Below are 6,479 nucleotides of genomic sequence, written 5' to 3' on the forward strand. Positions count from 1 at the left end.
AGCAGGATAATGTTCCTATCCACCCAGTAAGGCCAGCAGGATAATGTGTAACCCAGTAAGGCCAGCAGGATAATGTTCCTATCCACCCAGTAAGGCCAGCAGGATAATGTTCCTATCCACCCAGTAAGGCCAGCAGGATAATGTTCCTATCCACCCAGTAAGGCCAGCAGGATAATGTTCTATCCACCCAGTAAGGCCAGCAGGATAATGTTCCTATCCACCCAGTAAGGCCAGCAGGATAATGTTCCTATCCACCCAGTAACCCAGGCCAGCAGGATAATGTTCCTATCCACCAGTAAGGCCAGCAGGATAATGTTCCTATCCACCCAGTAAGGCCAGCAGGATAATGTTCCTATCCACCCAGTAAGGCCAGCAGGATAATGTTCCTATCCACCCAGTAACCCAGTAAGGCCAGCAGGATAATGTTCCTATCCACCCAGTAAGGCCAGCAGGATAATGTTCCTATCCACCCAGTAAGGCCAGCAGGATAATGTTCCTATCCACCCAGTAAGGCCAGCAGGATAATGTTCCTATCCACCCAGTAAGGCCAGCAGGATAATGTTCCCAGTAAGGCCAGCAGGATAATGTTCCTATCCACCCAGTAAGGCCAGCAGGATAATGTTCCTATCCACCCAGCCCAGTAAGGCCAGCAGGATAATGTTCCTATCACCCAGTAACCCAGTAAGGCCAGCAGGATAATGTTCCTATCCACCCAGTAACCCAGTAAGGCCAGCAGGATAATGTTCCTATCCACCCAGTAAGGCCAGCAGGATAATGTTCCTATCCACCCAGTAACCCAGTAAGGCCAGCAGGATAATGTTCCTATCCACCCAGTAACCCAGTAAGGCCAGCAGGATAATGTTCCTATCCACCCAGTAACCCAGTAAGGCCAGCAGGATAATGTTCCTATCCACCCAGTAAGTAAGGCCAGCAGGATAATGTTCCTATCCACCCAGTAACCCAGTAAGGCCAGCAGGATAATGTTCCTATCCACCCAGTAACCCAGTAAGGCCAGCAGGATAATGTTCCTATCCACCCAGTAAGGCCAGCAGGATAATGTTCCTATCCATCCCAGTAAACCCAGTAAGGCCAGCAGGATAATGTTCCTATCCACCCAGTAAGGCCAGCAGGATAATGTTCCTATCCACCCAGTAACCCAGGGCCAGCAGGATAATGTTCCTATCCACCCAGTAACCCAGGCCAGCAGGATAATGTTCCTATCCACCCAGTAAGGCCAGCAGGATAATGTTTCCTATCCACCCAGTAACCCAGTAAGGCCAGCAGGATAATGTTCCTATCCACCCAGTAAGGCCAGCAGGATAATGTTCCTATCCACCCAGTAACCCAGTAAGGCCAGCAGGATAATGTTCCTATCCACCCAGTAACCCAGTAAGGCCAGCAGGATAATGTTCTATCCACCCAGTAAGGCCAGCAGGATAATGTTCCTATCCACCCAGTAAGGCCAGCAGGATAATGTTCCTATCCACCCAGTAAGGCCAGCAGGATAATGTTCCTATCCACCCAGTAAGGCCAGCAGGATAATGTTCCTATCCACCCAGTAAGGCCAGCAGGATAATGTTCCTATCCACCCAGTAACCCAGTAAGCCAGCAGGATAATGTTCCTATCCACCCAGTAAGGCCAGCAGGATAATGTTCCTATCCACCCAGTAACCAGTAAGGCCAGCAGGATAATGTTCCTATCCCAGTAACCCAGTAAGGCCAGCAGGATAATGTTCCTATCCACCCAGTAACCCAGTAAGCCAGCAGGATAATGTTCCTATCCACCCAGTAAGGCCAGCAGGATAATGTTCCTATCCACCCAGTAACCCAGTAAGGCCAGCAGGATAATGTTCCTATCCACCCAGTAACCCAGGCCAGGATAATGTTCCTATCCACCCAGTAACCCAGTAAGGCCAGCAGGATAATGTTCCTATCCACCCAGTAACCCAGTAAGGCCAGCAGGATAATGTTCCTATCCACCCAGTAACCCAGTAAGGCCAGCAGGATAATGTTCCTATCCACCCAGTAACCCAGTAAGGCCAGCAGGATAATGTTCCTATCCACCCAGTAACCCAGTAAGGCCAGCAGGATAATGTTCCTATCCACCCAGTAAGGGCCAGCAGGATAATGTTCCTATCACCCAGTAACCCAGTAAGGCCAGCAGGATAATGTTCCTATCCACCCAGTAACCCAGTAAGGCCAGCAGGATAATGTTCCTATCCACCCAGTAAGGCCAGCAGGATAATGTTCCTATCCACAGTAAGGCCAGCAGGATAATGTTCCTATCCACCCAGTAACCCAGTAAGGCCAGCAGGATAATGTTCCTATCCACCCAGTAAGGCCAGCAGGATAATGTTCCTATCCTCCCCCAGCAGGATAATGTTCCTATCCACCCAGTAAGGCCAGGCAGGATAATGTTCCTATCCACCCAGTAAGGCCAGCAGGATAATGTTCCTATCCACCCAGTAAGGCCAGTAGGATAATGTTCCTATCCACCCAGTAACCCAGTAAGGCCAGCAGGATAATGTTCCTATCCACCCCCAGTAAGGCCAGCAGGATAATGTTCCTATCACCCAGTAAGGCCAGCAGGATAATGTTCCTATCAAGGCCAGCAGGATAATGTTCCTAACCCAGTAAGGCCAGCAGGATAATGTTCCTATCCGCAGTAACCCAGTAAGGCCAGCAGGATAATGTTCCTATCCACAGTAAGGGCCAGCAGGATAATGTTCCTATCCACCCAGTAACCCAGTAAGCCAGCAGGATAATGTTCCTATCCACCCAGTAACCCAGTAAGGCCAGCAGGATAATGTTCCTATCCAGTAACCCAGTAAGGCCAGCAGGATAATGTTCCTATCCACCCAGTAACCCAGTAAGGCCAGCAGGATAATGTTCCTATCCACCCAGTAAGGCCAGCAGGATAATGTTCCTATCCACCCAGTAAGGCCAGCAGGATAATGTTCCTATCCTCCCAGTAAGGCCAGCAGGATAATGTTCCTATCCCCAGTAACCCAGTAAGGCCAGCAGGATAATGTTCCTATCCACCCAGTAACCCAGTAAGGCCAGCAGGATAATGTTCCTATCCGCAGTAACCCAGTAAGGCCAGCAGGATAATGTTCTATCCACCCAGTAACCCAGTAAGGCCAGCAGGATAATGTTCTATCCACCCAGTAAGGCCAGCAGGATAATGTTCCTATCCACCCAGTAAGGCCAGCAGGATAATGTTCCTATCCACAGTAAGGCCAGCAGGATAATGTTCCTATCCACCCAGTAACCCAGTAAGGCCAGCAGGATAATGTTCCTATCCACCCAGTAAGGCCAGCAGGATAATGTTCCTATCCACCCAGTAAGGCCAGCAGGATAATGTTCCTATCCACCCAGTAAGGCCAGCAGGATAATGTTCCTATCCACCCAGTAAGGCCAGCAGGATAATGTTCCTATAATGTTCCACCCAGTAACCCAGTAAGGCCAGCAGGATAATGTTCCTATCACCCAGTAACCCAGTAAGGCCAGCAGGATAATGTTCCTATCCACCCAGTAACAGTAAGGCCAGCAGGATAATGTTCCTATCCACCCAGTAAGGCCAGCAGGATAATGTTCCTATCCACCCAGTAAGGCCAGCAGGATAATGTTCCTATCCACCCAGTAAGGCCAGCAGGATAATGTTCCTATCCACCCAGTAAGGCCAGCAGGATAATGTTCCTATCCACCCAGTAACCCAGTAAGGCCAGCAGGATAATGTTCCTATCCACCCAGTAACCCAGTAAGGCCAGCAGGATAATAATGTTCCTATCCACCCAGTAAGGCCAGCAGGATAATGTTCCTATCCACCCAGTAACCCAGTAAGGCCAGCAGGATAATGTTCTATCCACCCAGTATAAGGCCAGCCCTATCCACCCAATAAGGCCAGCAGGATAATGTTCCTATCCACCCAGTAAGGCCAGCAGGATAATGTTCCTATCCACCCAGTAACCCAGTAAGGCCAGCAGGATAATGTTCCTATCCATCCGGGTAAGGCCAGCAGGATAATGTTCCTATCCAGTAAGGCCAGCAGGATAATGTTCCTATCCACCCAGTAACCCAGTAAGGCCAGCAGGATAATGTTCCTATCCACCCAGTAACCCAGTAAGGCCAGCAGGATAATGTTCCTATCCACCCAGTAACCCAGTAAGGCCAGCAGGATAATGTTCCTATCCACCCAGTAACCCAGGATAATGTTCCTATCCACCCAGCCAGCAGGATAATGTTCCTATCCACCCAGTAAGGCCAGCAGGATAATGTTCTATCCACCCAGTAACCCAGTAAGGCCAGCAGGATAATGTTCCTATCCACCCAGTAACCCAGTAAGGCCAGCAGGATAATGTTCCTATCACCCAGTAACCCAGTAAGGCCAGCAGGATAATGTTCTATCCACCCAGTAAGGCCAGCAGGATAATGTTCCTATCCACCCAGTAAGGCCAGCAGGATAATGTTCCTATCCACCCAGTAACCCAGTAAGGCCAGCAGGATAATGCTCCTATCCACCCAGTAAGGCCAGCAGGATAATGTTCCTATCCACCCAGTAAGTAAGCCAGCAGGATAATGTTCCTATCCACCCAGTAACCCAGTAAGGCCAGCAGGATAATGTTCCTATCCACCCAGTAACCCAGTAAGGCCAGCAGGATAATGTTCCTATCCACCCAGTAACCCAGTAAGGCCAGCAGGATAATGTTCCTATCCACAGTAACCCAGTAAGGCCAGCAGGATAATGTTCCTATCCACCCAGTAAGGCCAGCAGGATAATGTTCCTATCCACCCAGTAAGGCCAGCAGGATAATGTTCCTATCCACCCAGTAAGGCCAGCAGGATAATGTTCCTATCCACCCAGTAACCCAGGATAAGTTCCTATCCAGCCCAAGCCAGCAGGATAATGTTCCTATCCACCCAGTAACCCAGTAAGGCCAGCAGGATAATGTTCCTATCCACCCAGTAACCCAGTAAGGCCAGCAGGATAATGTTCCTATCCACCCAGTAAGGCCAGCAGGATAATGTTCCTATCCACCCAGTAAGGCCAGCAGGATAATGTTCCTATCCACCCAGTAACCCAGTAAGGCCAGCAGGATAATGTTCCTATCCACCCAGTAACCCAGTAAGGCCAGCAGGATAATGTTCCTATCCACCCAGTAACCCAGTAAGGCCAGCAGGATAATGTTCCTATCCACCCAGTAACCCAGTAAGGCCAGCAGGATAATGTTCCTATCCACCCAGTAACCCAGTAAGGCCAGCAGGATAATGTTCCTATCCACCCATTAACCCAGTAAGGCCAGCAGGATAATGTTCCTATCCACCCAGTAAACCAGTAAGGCCAGCAGGATAATGTTCCTATCCACCCAGTAACCCAGTAAGGCCAGCAGGATAATGTTCCTATCCACCCAGTAAGGCCAGCAGGATAATGTTCCTATCCACCCAGTAAGGCCAGCAGGATAATGTTCCTATCCACCCAGTAAGGCCAGCAGGATAATGTTCCTATCCACCCAGTAAGGCCAGCAGGATAATGTTCCTATCCACCCAGTAACCCAGTAAGGCCAGCAGGATAATGTTCCTATCCACCCAGTAACCCAGTAAGGCCAGCAGGATAATGTTCCTATCCACCCAGTAAGGCCAGCAGGATAATGTTCCTATCCACCCAGTAACCCAGTAAGGCCAGCAGGATAATGTTCCTATCCACCCAGTAACCCAGTAAGGCCAGCAGGATAATGTTCCTATCCACCCAGTAAGGCCAGCAGGATAATGTTCCTATCCACCCAGTAACCCAGTAAGGCCAGCAGGATAATGCTCCTATCCACCCAGTAACCCAGTAAGGCCAGCAGGATAATGTTCCTATCCACCCAGTAACCCAGTAAGGCCAGCAGGATAATGTTCCTATCCACCCAGTAAGGCCAGCAGGATAATGTTCCTATCCACCCAGTAAGGCCAGCAGGATAATGTTCCTATCCACCCAGTAAGGCCAGCAGGATAATGTTCCTATCCACCCAGTAAGGCCAGCAGGATAATGTTCCAGCAGGATAATGCCAGCTAATGTTCCTACCCAGTAACCCAGTAAGGCCAGCAGGATAATGCTCCTATCCACCCAGTAACCCAGTAAGGCCAGCAGGATAATGCTCCTATCCACCCAGTAACCCAGTAAGGCCAGCAGGATAATGCCAGCAGTAACCCAGTAAGGCCAGCAGGATAATGTTCCTATCCACCCAGTAACCCAGTAAGGCCAGCAGGATAATGCTCCTATCCACCCAGTAACCCAGTAAGGCCAGCAGGATAATGCTCCTATCCACCCAGTAACCCAGTAAGGCCAGCAGGATAATGCTCCTATCCACCCAGTAACCCAGTAAGGCCAGCAGGATAATGCTCCTATCCTATCCACCCAGTAACCAGCAGTAAGGCCAGCAGGATAATGCTCCTATCCACCCAGTAACCCAGTAAGGCCAGCAGGATAATGCTCCTAT

The sequence above is a fragment of the Oncorhynchus nerka genome, linkage group LG26 (genome assembly GCF_034236695.1).
Source record: "Oncorhynchus nerka isolate Pitt River linkage group LG26, Oner_Uvic_2.0, whole genome shotgun sequence".
Lineage (NCBI taxonomy): Eukaryota > Metazoa > Chordata > Actinopteri > Salmoniformes > Salmonidae > Oncorhynchus > Oncorhynchus nerka.